We start from the raw sequence: 18077 nt of genomic DNA, 5'->3' as shown, positions 1-18077 counted from the left end.
TGTTCTGATATCGAACACTATTCCGTGAATGCTAAGAATAGCAAAGCTGCAGAAAAGCTAATTCTTTCCTCGGGAAAGAATTCGGTTGGCCGTTTCTGTGGCTTTGCTATTCTTAGCGCTGTGGTGTTAAGTTACAAGTTGGGTTCAGGTAAGTGTGCGATTGTACGTTAGGGTTAGGGGTGGGTAAGTGAGTTAGGGTTAGGGCGTGGGTTAGGCATGTGTGCGATATGACATGGCAGTTGAATGGATCCAATTGGTCATGACCTTTAAACAAGCACCTCTACAAGAAATTTCGATGATCAGAGAGCTTTTGGATATCATTTTAACGTGTAACTTTTTTCCATTCAATAACCGATGGTTTCACCAACTGATAGGAGTACCGATGGGGTCGCCATGTGGGGCCAGTGTGGCTAATCTGGTGATGGCCCATTGGGAGAAGGAATTTGTTTTCTCTAACACCATTATCCAAAAAAAAGCTATATTATATACTCGCTTTTTGGATATTTTTATCATCCTTAACGGTGATCAAGCGGTGGCAAAACTTTTGGATGAAAGCTTCAACTGGTCAACCGAATTTTTTAAATTCACTTCAAATTTTGCAACAGAAAGGATAGCTTATTTGGATGTGGAACTATTTAAGGATAGATCTCAGAGTTGTTTCCTAGGCAGAATTCATCGGAAGCCTACTTTCTCCAACTCCTATTTACATTTTAATAGCGACCATCCTGCTTACCAGAAGAGATCGATAGTGAAGAGCCAACTGGTCAGGGCGGCCAGAATGGTATCAAGGGAGAGTGACTTCCAGGAAGAGTGCCGGTTCACTTCGAACCTTTTCTTGTGTAGAGGATACCCAGAGGACCTCATTGTAGATCTGTGTATTGAAGTCCAAACCAAGAGGGAAAATGATTACTTTCAACCTATCCTGGGTTACCCCAAGTCAGAGACTTCTATTTATACTCAGGCCAACCATACTAATGGCACGTATCCTTGTATTTTATCACCTCCTATAGCTTGGATGCCAGAGAGATAGTGTCAATCATTAAGAAGAACTGGTGCTTGTTGCCGGCTGATATCACAGGGATTTCCAAGTTAGGGTCCGACCCTAAAGTGACTTTTAGGAGAGGTCCTAACATTAAAATCATCTTGGAAATGAAAGCCAAGAGTATTCCTTCTAGATCTGGGATGTATAAATGTAATATGTGCAAATATTGCAGATTTGTCAAAGCAGGCACATTTTTCATGATCAGGGACAATAAGCACCTGATTAAGGGGAGATATAATTGTGCAAGCAACCAAGTGGTCTATCTGGCTAAATGCTCGTCTTGTCCTGTATTTTATATAGGCAAGATGGACAGGAAGCTACATGAATGCATGTATGAACATTTGTACGCCATGAAGAAAGAGAAGATGGAAAACGCCTTGGCGAAGCACAGCAAGGAAAACCCTGAACATGAGTTTACCTTTATGGTGATAGACGAATTAAGTTTGGAAAATAGGGGGGGGTCCTGAATCCTTGAAATTGGAGTTCAAGGAACTGATGTGGCAGCTAAAATTGGAAGCTTACCACTACCCAGGCCTAAACAGCATGTTATTCATAAACAGTGTTTTTAAATTGAGAAGTCTGGAGAGGTAGGGCTTACCTCGTCCATGGGGTATGGGGTATTAGTATCCATATTTTCGCCAGGTTAATTGTTTTGGGGTCTGGTAGCTCACACTTAAGAAGCTGTAATTCCATTTAAATGAAGGCGTGGTTTTAACATGTTTTTATTGTTTCTGACACTATTGATACGTTTTTTTTTAAATTTTTTTAATTGTTATCATCGATGTCTTTGATAGCCGTTACACACATATGTATACATATTTAGATTGAATTGTTGGTCGTCTATATTAGTTTAGATGAACTAATTATGTCTGTATGTTTTAGTTGTAATTTTATTGAACTTAAATAATTTACATTCATTCAAAATGTTGTTATTTAGTTAAGTCATTTTAGGGCAAAGTGCCTTTTAGAGTTGCTAGTTGGGGGGCGTGTTGATCACGTTTTGGTTTTACCATATTAAAGTATGTTACTGTACAGGCGCGAGATTCAAAGTTCTGAGGAAATTGGTGCAGAGCGCTGACGAAAAGCTACACAGAGTTGTTTGGCTTAATAAATATTTTTCATTCATTGGCGTTCAGCATTGTTTTTTGTTTGAAAATTTGGTTTGGATTATTTGAATCAATTTTTCCACTGGAATCGTGATGTGAGCAGTGGCAAGCTTTGTTGTAGTGTGTGCGATAGTGACAGACTTTAGGGTTAGGGGCGGTTTAAGTAAGTTAGGGTTAGGGCGCGGGTTAGGTGAGTGTGCGATAGTGACGGACCTTAGGGTTAGAGTTTGGGTTAAGGTAAGTGGGTAGATAGCAGCGTATGTTTAGTTTAGTGTAGCGTTAGATGTAGGAATTTAAGTGTATGTGTGTGGTTGCTGTTTGTTTGATGTGCTTGTGTTGTGTGTATGTGTTTCGGAGCAGCAAATATTTTTCCATGGGAAAAAATTTGCTGTTCTGAATGTTCGATATTTTCATGTTTAGATGTTTTTGGGCCGATGAAATAGCGTTTGCTATTTTCATCTTTCGATAACGTGATATAAACGCAAAAAGATAACCTGCAATCTAACCTGACAAAATTTTAAGACAGTCATAGCTATTTAATAAATCAAGTTTAACAATTAATGACATTCATAGAAAATATTCAGTGTAACATTAATTTAAAACACATGTATTGAAATTGTTGACTGTATCTAGATTCATCACCCAGAGACTCCCTATGCTGTGGGAAAAAAATCGTACATACAGTGCAGAGAGCACTCTCTGGTCTTTGTTCAAAGAAGAGGAATCTTGATGGATGGAGATTGATATATATATACAGGATATACTTCAGCATCACTGCTTGACAGAGCACAGCAAAATGGCATAGTTTTTTTTATTCAAACTAAAAAAAGTGGACTAACATAGCTATAAGGCTAGGGGCTTAAATTGGCTTGGGCAGATAGCCTAGTATGAACCTATGAACCTATGAACCTAAGAAATATTCACAGTCAGAAAATAAACATTTCTAATGCTGTAATCATATAGTTAGGATGAACATATTGATCAGCCTTTTACTATGCAAAATCCCATCAAACTGACTAAGGTAATAAATACAGAATGTCTGTAACATTTAAATATAAACTGTAATATGAAGCTAAAGAACTAACTGAAATAAAGCACCTTGCTATTTGTTCTAAAGTTATCAGAGTTACATAGTATACAGGAACTCAAATTAAAATAAATATATCATAAGACAAAAAAGAGAAGATATGCAACCAGTTAAAAGTAATGAAGTGATTAAATATGTATATAAAAAGGTATATACAAACAGGTATTTGGTAGGTGAGGTGAGTAAACAGATAAGCGTATAGAACAAAAGGGATTCATTTAGTAAAGAAATTGCGATAGGGTATGGAAATAGACAATAGATCAATAGCATGAAATGTATATGTTAGAGGTAAGGAATAAATAACTTGATAAGTCTGTTCTAAAAATGTTTAATTAGCATAGTTTATGGAGATGAAAAGTTAAAAGAATTATTATTACAACATAATAAAGATGTTATAACTAAAATACTACACAAGGCTGGTAGAACATATTAGAGTGTAGTAAACATTCAACATTTTTGTTAAAATTTCTGTGTCTTGACACTTCAATTCATTGGTTCATTCAGCCGTGTATTGTAAGGAATGGTAGGGAATGCGCTGAAGCATTTTTCAATCAGAAAGTGACTTATTAATGGAAGCTACATATGACATATCCTTGTATCACTATAAAGGTAGCAAATGATTTGTTTTAAAGTAAGTAGATGGAAAACAACACAGAGGGATTATACAGCCAGTTAGTAGTGAGAAAGCTGGAATGCAGGAGTTGATAATAAGACAAATACAAGATTACTGCAGAATGTCCAGACATTTGCTTCATATTTTGACCTGTTCCTCAGAAAATGTGTCAATTTCTGACAAATCACTGAGGATTGAAGTTACTAGATAATGGTATAAGTTTAAGTTTCAGACTTCATATTCCTTACAAAATGCCTGCCAACACCAATCTTATTATACTAGCAAATTTTTAAGTTTATATGAGCAATACTCAAAATCTGTCCCATCTGAAGGCCCTTGCCCCTCCCCCATTATCTTAAGCTTTGTCCAGATTTCCTGCACTAAAAGGCCGAGAGGCATGATTTACCCCATTACTGCTGAACCTCTTTTCATACGCAGTTATTTGTTTGTAATGCAGATGCTTTCCTCTGCCTAATGTGTCTTTAATTAACTCTGACATGTCACACAGTGACCTCTTTGAACAGTAGAATTGCAGAGATACCCACGTCTTGCCTGATTCCCAGTCAAGACTTTTTTATTTGCATGGCATAGATAAACAGCTTATTATTCAGAAGAGTCGTCTCATAAAACTGTCTTACAGTAAGAGATAATAACTTTCTTGGCAGAGAAGTTTGAATGCACAAACTATAAACTACCATTTTAGCAGTAGATAAAATATCATAAAAAAAGAAGCTGCATTTTTAAGTCTGCACTGTTTTCAGGATAACCAGGGAGAATTGTCATACCTCAAAGCCACTAAATTTGACCATTTACAAATAATATATTGTTATACTATCAATGTAAATGACAATACACCTATCAGAGAAAGTTCTAGGCCACTGTACTTGTTTGGGCTATCTAAACCAATTTTTCTTTCAGTAAAATGGATGTGTAAACTCCAACAGAGAACAGTCTTACTGCTTAAGTGAAAACACCAACATTGTACCGTATCATAAAAGCTTGGAAGCAATTTTAGAAAGGAAGATGCAAACCAAATCATTACCCTATTTTATTACTGAATCAGTAAAATAACTGCATACCTGTGAGTGCATGTTTTGCATCAAGGAAACATAAAAGCAAATATGGTAAGAACTGGTTAGGTAGAGAGAAACTGCAAGAATCGATAAAGGAAATTGGAACATAGTAAATAAATTATGGAAAACAAGTAAAAAAAAGATGAGTTAAAATGAAGTAGAAATTGATTGCAACACTCTGTATTTGTACTGCATGTATATTTATCCCATGTGACTAGGCATGTAAGGTCTGGCTGCCATCAACATCCACTATTAATAAAGAATCTAAAATTAAAACAATCAACTTTGTGTAAATTTATATTCAAGTGAAATTTGTTAAAACCATATAATATATAGTTCCTGGAGCTCTGTTTAATAACAACACTGAAGCACATAAACTGTCATAAATGTTGTAGTTTGGTGTGCAAGAAAACATTTGTCACCCAATTTTAGTGTGCAGTGAGTAAACAGAAAATTACTGTTGATAATAAGACAAATACAAGATAAAACAGACATATAAATGAGAAGCAGGAACATAACATATATGTGAACTTTAACTATTAGGTAGCATTTTTCTACATAGTCAAACTAAATGTAAGGTACAAACATGCTCACATGTATAGTCTTTCTCATTTCTGTAACTTCTTTCTTCCCCTTCCCTTATCACTTTCTTCTTCTGTCTATCTTGCTGATTCTTTGTTTTCCTTGTCTCTGGAAACAGAGGAGAAAAGATATAGTATAAGAAAATCCAAGATTATGATCTTCATTCCGACATTTTGGAGCAAAAGAAAAGTGAAGAAACCACTTCTCGGCCATTGCGCTGATCTGTACTTCCTATAAAGTTTTGTCTCCTACCAGCGACATCATTGGCAAGCTTCGCATTGCCGAGAATGTGAAGCAGAGAACTAGAAATGCTTTCAAGCTTAAAGAAAGTTTTTAAAAAAAAAAAAAAAAAAAAGGTGTTGTCTCGTGAGATAGGAGCGCGAGGTAAGTAAAACAGAAGATTGTCTCTATGTAATAAATCGGCGGGAAACCGCCAAAACTAAACAAAAAAAAAAAACTTTACTTGGTTATCTTTATGTAGATACATGCTTCCTTGAATTTTTAAAGCCAAACGACCAGCCAATCACAGCAGGAAAATCGATGCAGTTATAACACAGAAAACAACATCCCTATCACAGGCAAACCCCATCTACAGTACATTTACATGTTAGATAACATTTTTACACTATAATATTCAGTGTTTTATGCCATCCCACCCATAAAAGAAAGAAATGAAATCACACAGCTTAACAACCTGACACATGTAAAAAATCATTACCAGAATAAAGAGTGAAACATATATGCGTTAGTTACATTATATGATTTTCTTACAACTGGCAAATAATGCTAACCATTGAAATTATTGTCGACTATCATATGTGAACTTCTTCAGAAAAAACAAGAGCCCTCCCCAGCTCTTGCTTTTTATATACTACAGCACAGGAAATGATGTAAAAAACATTTTTCAATTAGTTAATTAATGAATTAATTATATTCCATTTCAAAATAAAACTGTCATAAAAAATAAAAAAATAATAAATTATGTTAACAATGAACAAATAATAAAATCTATGGTCCACATTTGAAATCCATATTGTATTACTAAAATTCAGGACCTGCCCTCATAATGAAATACTCTGATTCAATAAATTTCTTTGTAAAACTATGTAAAATACTTATAATAATCTACTGTTGTGTGTGTAGAAGTGTAATATTGATGAATTTATGTAAGTAAAAAATGTATTAAAGAAATTGATTAATATCATTGTAGTTATACTATGATGCAGGTAATGATATTGTAATCATTATAAATTGGGTTTAATTGTTTAAAAAGAAAATGAAAAAAAAATATTATTCTAGATATAAAAATGAAGAAAAGTAGAATTAGCAATATATATTGTGTCAGGCTGTATTAAGGTATGAATGATAAATTGTAAGCAAACACCATAGACGAAAAGAGAAGTTCTTACCTTAAGAGAATAACATAACAAAACGTGTGTTGATAATATAAAGTCCATAATGTTAGCATAGCATAAGGTAAATTGAGTTCTAAAATCATTTGTTTTTCAGTCTCTTTAGTTTTTCAGTAGATTTCCATGCAGTATTAGAAGCCATTTGTTTAACAAGGGATTAGCCCATTCCATTTCTTCTATTCTTTCTAGTAATTTGTGGTTTTTAACAAAAGGCAGAGCAGCATCAAGTTCCTGAAACACTGAAGGACCCTCTGGAAGAAAAAACTTTAACTTCGCAGGAAACAGGAGATGGGTTTTAATCTGTACCCTTTTCAGTTCTTTAATCACAGGTAAAAAAAAACTTTTCTCTTAGCAATTACCGTTGTTGAGTAGTCATTGTTGAAACGAATAATTGGATCATTATATGTTAAAGGAGATTTTGAACAGGCAGACTTTAAAATTAGATCTTTATCTGACGAAGAAAAAATTTTACTATGACAGATCAAGGTTGTTTCCTATTAATGCTGTTTGTTGTTGTTAGTGACCGGTGGGGCTCTTTCTATTCTAAAAGAGATATCCTCAGGTGAATCTAAAGTTTTTGATAACCAGGTATTGAGAAAACTTGACAAGTTGTTTACTTCTATGTATTCCGGAAGTCCAAAGATCCTGATATTATTCTGGCGTGACCTGTTCTCTAAATCATCCAGTTAATGTTGTAATATGGTATTATGCTTAAGTAAAAATTCTATGTTATTTTCATTTTCTACTAATCTGCCGTCAAAATCTGTCAGAGATTCTTCAAAACTTGTTATTTGAATTTTTTGTTGTTTTAAATCCTCATGAATCAAGTCCATCTGTTTAGTAGCTTTTTCTTTAAAATTGTCAATTTTAGAGTCAATCTTTGTAGTAAGGTCTTGAATATTGGTTATTAGTGTTTGCAGTTCTTTTTTTAGGCTGGAATCCTGACTGCCTGTATTTGTAAAGCTCATGATGAAATTCTTTCAGATGAGAGATAGTTATCTTGATGAAATTTGACTGCAAAATAAGTCCACTTCCGATTTCTAATTAGATATTTCTGTAGAAGATGTTAAATACAACCAAATTATGTAGAAAAAAAAATCCAAGTTTTTTGATACAAGACAAATTTCCAGTGAATGTATATTTCCTTTAGTGGAGTTAGTGAAATCTGCTGCTACACAGAGCCCATGCTGGCCACCACGGTTTTGCTTTCTGAGATGGTATCTGCTACTTTAACTACCTGGTTTCTATCTATCAGCTGTGAGTCAACAGGAATAAAGAGCTTCCTGACCTCCAGGCAATCAATACTTGTATGGAGTTTGCATGTTCTGTGTCTCTGGGGGATTCCTCCCACCTCCTGTAAACATGCTGAGTCTTTCCACCTCAGACTCACCCAAGAGTGGATTTGTGGGCAGCAGCAGAATCTAGATGGTGGCTATTGGAGAAGATTGGTATAGAACAACCACTTTGGGCATACTCTGTACTGCGCAGTATCCTCAAGGTAACAGAACATGCATTACAGACTGTGTGCCATGTCAGGGCTAGCCACTAGATAGTATAAAATATGGCTGTAAGTAATGTGGTTGTGTTGAGTAATGTTGCCAAATGAGCATGGGTATTTGTCAGAGATAAGAGAGTTGAGGACCTGCTGTACTCCGACCTATACCAGGGACTCATGCTAATGGTGTCAGAGACCTATATGCCCCTATTGGCCAGTGTATGCCCACCATAAATCCCAGCAGCCCTGGGTCAATAAGCTACTGACAAGCTGCTGTTCAGCTGCCCAGCTTGAGTTACCTGGGATAGCTCTGTTGAGCGAAAGCTGGATATGAAATCAGTCAACCTGCCAAACATGAACTAAGAACTGCTACACCCAATGTAGGTTCACTGACACGATGCAGTTTGGAAGTGGATGACATAATGGCAATGAGAAGGCTTGACATCTTATGTATTCAGGAGAAAAGATGGAAAGGCAGTGCAACAAAGCCACTTGGCTTGGGATTCAGAATCTACTACATGGGGGAGGATGACCGACTAAAAATAGTGTGGGAATTATGGTGAGAGACAGGCTTCAAAAGATAGTGAGGGATGTCAGAAGAAATTAGTGACAGACTCAGACTACAGTGTAAGCATAGTGCACTATTTATAATCTCAGTACATTCAGACAGCAGTTTCAAGACCTGTTAAATAAAGCAGGGCAACATGAATTGCTGCTGATAATGAGTGACCCGACTTGCTCATATCAGGACAGACAGAACAGGATATGAGGTTTGCCTTGGTATACATGGGTGGGGCAACAAGAGTAAAGAAGGAAAACTCATTTTAGACTTTTGACTAGCAAATACCTTGATGGTGGCCAGCACACAGTTCAACAAGAGAGGCAGTCACAAAGATCACTTCCAAGAGTGGTCAACATGTAACTCAGGTAGACTTCCTCCTAATAAAAAAAGGGCACTGCAATAGAATCAATGATTGTTTTATTGAGGATTTCAATCAGCTGCAAGCAGTGGTCAGAGAAGGCTCTAAGGTTAACAGAGACTAGGCTAAAGACCTGGAAGGTGACTGGAGAGAAAACACAAACATTCAAGGAATTACTCAGGGCTATAGCACCTTAGGAGGAAGAGGAAATAGGTGGAGTTGAAGAAGAATGGCAGTACTTCCAAACAGCAAGTGTGAGGTCATAGAACAGATATGCAGCTGTGCAGGTATGGAAATAAGATATATAATGAAAGTTGGTGGAGTGCAGAAGTCCAGGAAGTCATCAAAAGAAACTAGTAGTTTAGGAAAAAGTGGGAGATAAGAAAATACAGACCAAGAAGGAATACTCATTAGCTAACAGGCTAGAGGAGTTGCAATAGCACAGAACAAGGCATCAGAGGCACTCTACCAGCTTCAGGAAAGTGTCTCAGAAGATGGCACAAAGAAACACCATCAGATTGCAAGGAAAAGACAGAAAGATAAAGACGATAGTCATACACCCTTCATAAGGGATGCCAGTAACAACCTGCTCACGAGTCAACAGGACATAAAAGGCAGATGAAGGGAGTACTTCCAGCATCTTCTGAAGGAAGAAAACCTCACAGAAACTGTACTACTTCAGATACAGCTGACAATTAAAAAAGAGGAGGAGCCCACCTTAGAAGAAGTAAGAACAGCACTAAGGAAAACAAAGTTAGAGAAAGCAGCAGACTTACATGAGGTCACAGCAGATATGATAAACATGTTGGGTGAGATGGGGAAGAAATGGCTCCTGAGAGTACTCATAGCAGTATGGACAGAAAGGTGAATCCCAGATGACTGGAGAATAAGCAAACTAGTGTCAGTGTAAAAGATCAGAGGGGCATTAACAACTGTGTGGACAGTACAGAGGTATCAAACTCCTGTCACACTGCATGAAAGTTCTGAAGAAGGTGATTGATAAATATGTATGGTAGTAGAAAATAACATGGGAGATGAGCAGTTCAGATTCAGATCAGGATGTAGCACAACTGACCTGATGTTTGCAGTGACACAGATAGTTGAGAAGAAACTAGAGATGAGAGTCCATCTGGGATTCTTAGATTTGCAGAAAACATATGACAAGATCACAAGAAAGCTGATCTGGCCAGTCCTGTGGTGGTTTGAAGACCCAGAAGCATTGACATAATCAGTGTAGGCTATGTGCACAGACTCAATGACTGAAGTACAAACTGTGTTTGGTTTCACAGAGGGGTTCCCAGTAGGAGTGGGTGCGCATCAGAGTTAATTTCTGAGCCCACTGGGCTCATTCTGGTGATGTATTATATTAGCAATCAGGTTAGAGGGGACAGATCAACAAAGTTGCTGTGTGCAGATGATGTGGCATTACAGGCAGACTGAGCAAGAACTTCAAAGGATAGAGGGAATGGAATGCAAAATTGAAAGCACATGCGATGAAGCTGAGTACACAAAAAATGGTTGTAATGGCAGCAAATGGGGAAATCAGCAGAAGCTGAGAATTGAGACAGAAGGGAAAATAGTGGAACAGGTTAACAATTTCAAGTGTGTAGTGTGGTTGAGAAGAAGGGAAATCTGAATGAAGTCAAAGTTATAATCAGAGGAGTTATAGATAACTGGCACAGTGTCACTGTATTGCATAACAGAAGAATGCCAAAAAAGCTGAAAAGTAAGGTGTACAAAACAGTGGTGTAACCAGTACTACTGTATGGTACAGAAACCTGGCCAGTAAGGGCAGAGCAGTTGCAAAAGTTAGAGGTGATGGAGATTAAGTGCCTGAGGCAGGTGGTAGGATGCACACTGTGGGCAGATGAAGAAATTAGGATGTAACAGCAGAAGCCAAAGTAGCTCCACTGGCAGAGACGGTCAAAGAGAACAGATTACATTAGTTTGTGCACAATTGCAGAAAGGCAGAAGACAACCTGGTGAAGAAGATTTGGGTCAGAAAAGAGGAAGGCAAGAGGAAACAAAGGCATCAAGCAAAAAAGTTGATGGGTTATAGGAGAAAGACCTGTGACAGTCAGGCATGACTACAGAAGAAGGTAGGAGAGAGGCACTGAATCGAGAGAGATGAAAAGAGTTGACATGGCACCCCCGACCCCATGTAGAAAATGGGGAAAAAGTGAGTTGATGTTTCTATCTATTAGGCGGTTTGCTGTCTACATAAAGGTCTATGTTTAGGTACTTAATCATACTTGGAATGCCTACATGGGGAATAATGTCTAACATCTTGACTAAATCCAGGTACACTGTATGAGCTGCACAAATGCCATCTACAGCTTCAGTGACATTTTTGAGGAAGTTTATTAAATCAAATAGCCATGGTCTCCTTTTGATAAAACTATACTAAAGTAGGTCAATAGAATACATTTTTGATATTGAAGCTTATGAAATCACATATAACTTAATGCACTGGCTTTACAAACTGCACTTAGGATGATGGGTCTGTAGTTCCTGGAATTTGAGGTGGGGTCCCAATATGGAGGAGCATAATGACAACAATTTTCAATGACTCAGCAATATACTTTATTATTGTGCTTAAGCTTACCAGTTTTAGTAGTTGAAGGATTTCTCATTTGATTGCAGACACTGTTTTCAATTTGTGTTCAACTATGGTCTTCCTTATATTCACTGAGCTTTTGATAGTCTTTAATGTGGGTAAAGTTTGGCGTGTTTTAGGCTTTACTTTTTCTTTTACAATTTTTACATTCCTCAGTATAGCTGGTACTGATTTCTACATCTTGAATTATGCTACTTTAAAAGCTGGAGTTTTTTTCATTGGCATAAATAACAGCTGGGGCTACATGAGGTCAAGAAATTTTACATTTGAATTTTGACAGCTCATCAGTTGGTTTTAATAGGTTTGTCTTTTTAATGTCTGCAAATTCAGGGATGCTTCTTTTGGTAGGTTTAGATTCCTTAATATTCTTCTCTAGACATTGGTAGAGTGTTAGAGAATACTGTATGTGCTGGCCTAGCTTGCCTGAGTGCAGGGGATGAATGGTACTTTGTGGAACACTCTCCATGTTGTGGCACAAAAGCTTGTTAGTGCTACTTATTATTTCTCTAAATGGATCTGTGGGACTAGCTGCCATAATGTAACATACAGGCTTGGTGCTGAACACTGCCACTAATACAGTTTAAACTCTGGGACTGTCGGCTATGATGTGGCATAGACACTTAGTGTTGAATGCTAGTGCTGGTGTCAATGGACATCTGTGGAACTAGCTGAGGATTGTCAGTATTGCCTTTGTGAACAAAGTCTTTTGGCTGTTTTACAGGCACTCTTTTCCACTGCAACTAAAAGCCAGTCTACGTGATGTGGTCAAAGAGATAATGTACTGCAGTACCAGCTCATGGTCTTCACAATTTATGGGGGAACAATGTAATGCAATGCTCTGGCATAGCCTATACATTTTGTAGGGGGAGGGAGAGGTGTAATATAGCCCTAACGTGTACAATATGTACATTTCTGGCTACAGCTCTGATTGATGCCTCACATTTTTGCCTTGCCACTCAATTTTTTTGATCTTCTGGTAAGTCACTGAGAATTACAGTCAGTCGGTAATGAGTCCTTTGAGTGTCATACTTTTTATTGTTCAGAAGAATGTAAGTTGACGCAAAACTTGTTTTTCTATTAACTTATTAAGTGAATTAAGTTTAGTATTTAAAATTTGCATTTGCTTTTGGGCCTTTGTCTCCCCCAATTATTTTTGGCTTTGCCCAGAATTCTTCAAAAAAGAAGTTGAGAGTACTTGGAGAAGGAATCTCTGTAGAGAGATAATTTTGGAAAAAAACAATTTACCTGCAGCTTGCCTTACCCGTTGTCTTATACTTCAAATGGGCTAGAAAATAAATCTTTTTTTCTTCTTTCACTGTTTTGGTGTGTTATACTGCTGTCTCTTAGGGACTGTTCCATTCATGGAGTGTGGGCTGTGGCATGTATCATAATTGGGTACCTTGTGGCTTGGGCTGGCTGTAACTTGTACATTTTCTTCTCTGGTAAATTAGTAAGAATTGCAAAGTAATTAATCCTGCAGCAACAACTTGATCAATATTGCTCAGGCTACTTTTTTATCACTTTTGGTTATTACGGAATTTTGAGAGTTAACCCAGTTGTTTGGGATTTGGGAACTTATCCGGACAGTGTCCTCACTTTTGGCCATCATGTGACTATTGTAAGAAAGATCTTCCATATTCCACAGTTTATAAACAAAGGGACTGTGTCTAGATCTAGGGATGTCATTGTCCCTCTTGACTCAGCCTTCATTAGGCCAGTCATTGAATATAATGCTTCATTTGTCATGTATCTGTCCAGACACATGCAAGAATTGGAATGCCTGCAGAGATATCTTACTAAAAGGATACACGACCTAAACAACATGTCTTACATGGAGTGACTGAAAGCCCTGTCACTATACTTGGTATCCCACAGACTGCTAAAAGAGGACCTGTGTCTGGCATACAAGGCATCCTCTAACCCAATACTGGTGGATTTACTGCATATTAGGCAAGTCAAATGGCATCAGAAATACATGGCTTAAGGTTGCAACATAAACAAAACTGTTTGGAGGGACAAATATATCTTGCAGAGGTTACCACTGCTTTGTAACAGACTCCCCATCCACATAAAACAAAGGTAATCCCTGTCCGTATTCAAGGGCAACTTGGATCTATGGATGTGAAACAACAAATATACCCCAGGACTGACACCTGTACTATTAATGAACACAGGCAGCTCCTAAATGCTTTATCCTATGCATGTGTCCCCTCTAATTATCTATGGTATGATCCCAGTTATTCTCATTGAGGGTAATATATAATTATCAACCATGGGGTGGGTAAGGCCAGTCTCTGACCAAATGGAATAGATTAATTCCAGCACAAAAACGGAAACTGGCTAGGGTTAAAATGGCCCTCAAGAGAAGCTAACCTAGTACTTACCTATGAACTTGTAAAAAAGTCTTAAATAAGAATGTGTGACAGACCTTTCTGATGTGTAATAAAGATGGACATGGTCATTTTAAGATCCAGAATGAGGAACGTTCCTCATAATGAGGTACACTTGAGATAGACACACACATGGACACACTTGCGTAGCCTGACTCACAGTCATATTTCATTGCACTACTTACTGGACCATCAGTCTGAGCCGGGTGAAGCTGTCTTGTTGCACCCCGTGCATATTCTCTTCCACTAAAAAGCATAAGTGTACACAGTTAAAGTGCTGCATTCAATTATGCATTTTAAGGAGTGTTTTTCATGGAAACTGCCTAGCACAGATGTCTGTGAATTGCCACTGTAGGCAATTTACCCTGCACAGCACTGCATCGGAATGCTAATAGACTTCATTACATATCCTACATGACTCTACTGCTGCATCTACTGCAGAAACAATTTTTCTATTTTTCACAGTAACAGAGCTGCACTGTTGGGTAGCAATGAGGTCTACGAATCTGGACAGCCTTGCCTGTCATGAAAAGAAACTTGTGTAGCTTTAAAAACTAGGCAAGGTGACTAACTTTTAGCCCCCTGTATTTTTATGAATACTAGAAAAAATAAAAAAATATCTTTCTCTCTTTTGCACTTGCTGTTTTTCCCATCATACATTAGATTCTTAAAAAAATAAAATATTAAACTAATAAATTCTCTCACAATTAAAAAGTAAATAAATGGAATGTATGGACTTTTGGTGATAAGAGCACACACATAACATATATGTATACGTACATGTATATGTATATATGTATGACTATATAATCTTGCACTGTATTGGAAAGGAAATTCATTTTGTGATGTCTGACTATGGCAGTCGTTTTAAAAACTGTTTCTTACACCTGTAGTACAAAATGTTATAGGTATCTAACACCTGAGTAACTATCTATCTGTCTATCTCCCTATTTGTTTGCCTATAGCACTCAATAATTTGATCATGCTTGCAAAGAGAACAGTGGCCTCTTTTCTATTTGTATGCATCTTTAACTGCACCACAATGCTGTTTCAGACGACAACTTTGATTCATGCTATGGTCTTCTCTGGAATGACTTAGCACCACTTTATGTGTTATGTAGCTTATTTTCCCACAAAGCATGCTACTTGCCTGCTTGGTGTGCAGTAAACGCGGATAGTCCTGCAGCCCTTTTGAGAGAGTTGTTTCTGAACTGCAAACTGACATTTTACATGTATTTTCATCCTCACTGGTCAAACTGAGTGTTTACTATGTTTAAGAGTTCCATTCATACTTCATAATAATGATATATGGTTTTTAAAACTGTAAGGCATAAACAGAAATCAGAACCCTAGTACATAGGTGTGCAGAAAGTTAGTTATAGCCTTGCTGGGATTAAACCAACATGTCCTTTCCTAGTAGAAAATACATAGTCATGTTTTTGGATTGAGATAATCTGCTTTGATCCCACTGCCATGCCATTGTCACAGAATGAATCAGTATGCTGACTTGAGATCATTCATGAAGCTGGTCTCAAGTTAAGTGACATTTGTACTTCACTGAAGATGCACTTGTCTGCTTATATATAAAGCCATGTTGACAGCTGCATTTCTTTCTCAAAACAATTTATTCAGTTCTTCAATAAAGATAATTTGTATAACATATATTATTTCTACATAAGTCATATACTTGAGTAACATTTAGATTTTAAATAGAGATTAAAATAATTTATTAGGTACTAATTACTAAGTTACTGTAAAAATTTTAAAATAGCTAATGCTTCCCGGTTCCTGCATTGCATCCTGTCTCTCTCTCATATCATGCACGCATCTCTATTTCTTTCGCAGTCCTCTTATGGCAACATTTAGTACTGGATATTAGCATTTAGTTAATTATTTAATAAGCAGTGTATAAGGTAACCATATTTTATCTGAGCATCAGCTGATGAACTACATATTATTGTACTACAACTTGTCCCTACTTTCATACAGATATAATCAATGATGTCATAAATTACAGGCTGTGAAACTATTTGCTGTTTTACTTTCTCAGACCTGCTTGATCTGGTAGAAGGCTTTTCTTATCTGCCTTGAGCTATGTCCTTTCTAATTTGTTTACTTGCTCACTCTTACTATTCCCATTGCCCTCTTATACTTTTGTAGTGCACCATTATGAAATTCACCTGATGCAGGATTCCAAGATGGTGGACGTCTGATAAGCACCGTCTCTATGGAGCTCCTAACAGGAAAAATCTAATTCTCATCAAAAGCCATACAACTACAAAATAGATGCGTTAACCTTGTGAACTAGGGCAAATTATAGCAGATTCCAATCAAAAGGGAGGTTTCTCAGGCATCAAGCTGGTAAAAATCCCTTATTTTGACCTCTGAGCTGTATTGGGACTCCAAAGCACGTGTAAGCTCTTGGCCTGGAAGCACCAACACCACAGACTGCAAGCAAAATATTGGATTCTACAAACTTCAAGATGTCAAAAGAAATAGAAAATATGGAGACTCAGACTACAAAAATGAAACTAGCAGCAATAGTCTCTCCAGAAAAAGAAATTTTAACTAAAAAAAAACAGAAAACAACAAAACAACAACAAGAAGTATCCAAATCTAATGCAAACAGAGGCTTGAAACTAATTTACAGATAGATGAACTTAAACAAGCCCTTCTACCACTCAAGACTGTAGTTCAAAACTTCTCTGAATGACTCAGCAGTTTTGGTAATACAATTAGTTGAATTGCTGACTGCACAGACCTGATTGAAGCCAGAACATAAGCAAATGAACTCCAGTTAGGAAAACCAAGAAATGAGTTGACCGCCAAAAATACTGCACTTACTGAAATCCAGCAAAAATCACTAATCTAGAAGCTAGGAGTTGACGCAATAATATACTGATAAGAGGATTGCCAGAGAAATATGAACATAATGAGCTAATACAGGTGGCCAAACAGCTCTTTGGTACAGTTTTGCAGTCTAGTCAGGACTGTAATAATATAATAATCGAAAGGGCCTACTGAGCTCTACGTAAAAAACAAGACACAGCTTCACCAAGACAAATCTATGTTAAGATCCTAAACTATCAAGACACACAAAGAATACTGCTTGCCGCCAAAAAACAAAGGCAAATAATCTGGAACAGCCATAGAATCACCTTGTCCCAAGATCTTCCACTAGCGATCAAAGAGAAATGGCAAAACCACTCACCTTTCTGTGCCGAGTTAAACGTAAAATTAAATTCCAGATGCGCTTCCCAAACACCTTAATCTTTTTTAACAATGATATCAAAATCGCGGTCGACTCACCTAAAGATGCCAAAGCAGCATTCATCAAATGCTTTGGCAAAGCACTGAAACCTTAAATCTCCTCTGAGGTTAGAAATCATAGCCATTGCCCAGACACTTAGACTAAATTTCATTTATCCTGCCTTCGCTCAGAATTATACCACAATATAAGGACAAAATGATTGACTTCAACAATTGGGTAAGCTTCTGGTGTCATTCAAAGGGGATCCAGTATCTGTCTGCCTGGGTTGACATGATCGACAGACCACGATGCTTTGCCAGAGATGGTCTGCACCTGTCACCCCTGGGATTCAGGTTACTGGCTAAGGTTCTTGCCACCCCTATAGTGCCTTTTTTAGGCAAAGTTCAAAGAACAAAACCACCACTGTAACAGGTACAAGCATGCAAAATCTGATGGTAATGCTACTCAATGCTAGAAGTCTACACCTCAA

General features: G+C 37.2%; 1 long non-coding RNA gene across 2 annotated transcripts in view; it reads right to left on the bottom strand.

The window, feature by feature from the left end:
• Positions 1-18077, bottom strand: part of LOC122811172 — a 1417861-nt gene that overhangs the window by 893446 nt on the left and 506338 nt on the right. For both annotated transcript variants that reach the window (XR_006366220.1, XR_006366219.1), the window contains one exon: positions 5516-5611. This is a non-coding gene — a long non-coding RNA (uncharacterized LOC122811172). The remainder of the gene's footprint in view (positions 1-5515; positions 5612-18077) is intronic.

The sequence above is a fragment of the Protopterus annectens genome, chromosome 9.part0 (assembly GCF_019279795.1).
Source record: "Protopterus annectens isolate FY-2018-M chromosome 9.part0, PAN1.0, whole genome shotgun sequence".
Classification (NCBI taxonomy): Eukaryota; Metazoa; Chordata; order Ceratodontiformes; family Protopteridae; genus Protopterus; species Protopterus annectens.
This window is presented reverse-complemented; position numbering and strand designations above follow the sequence as displayed.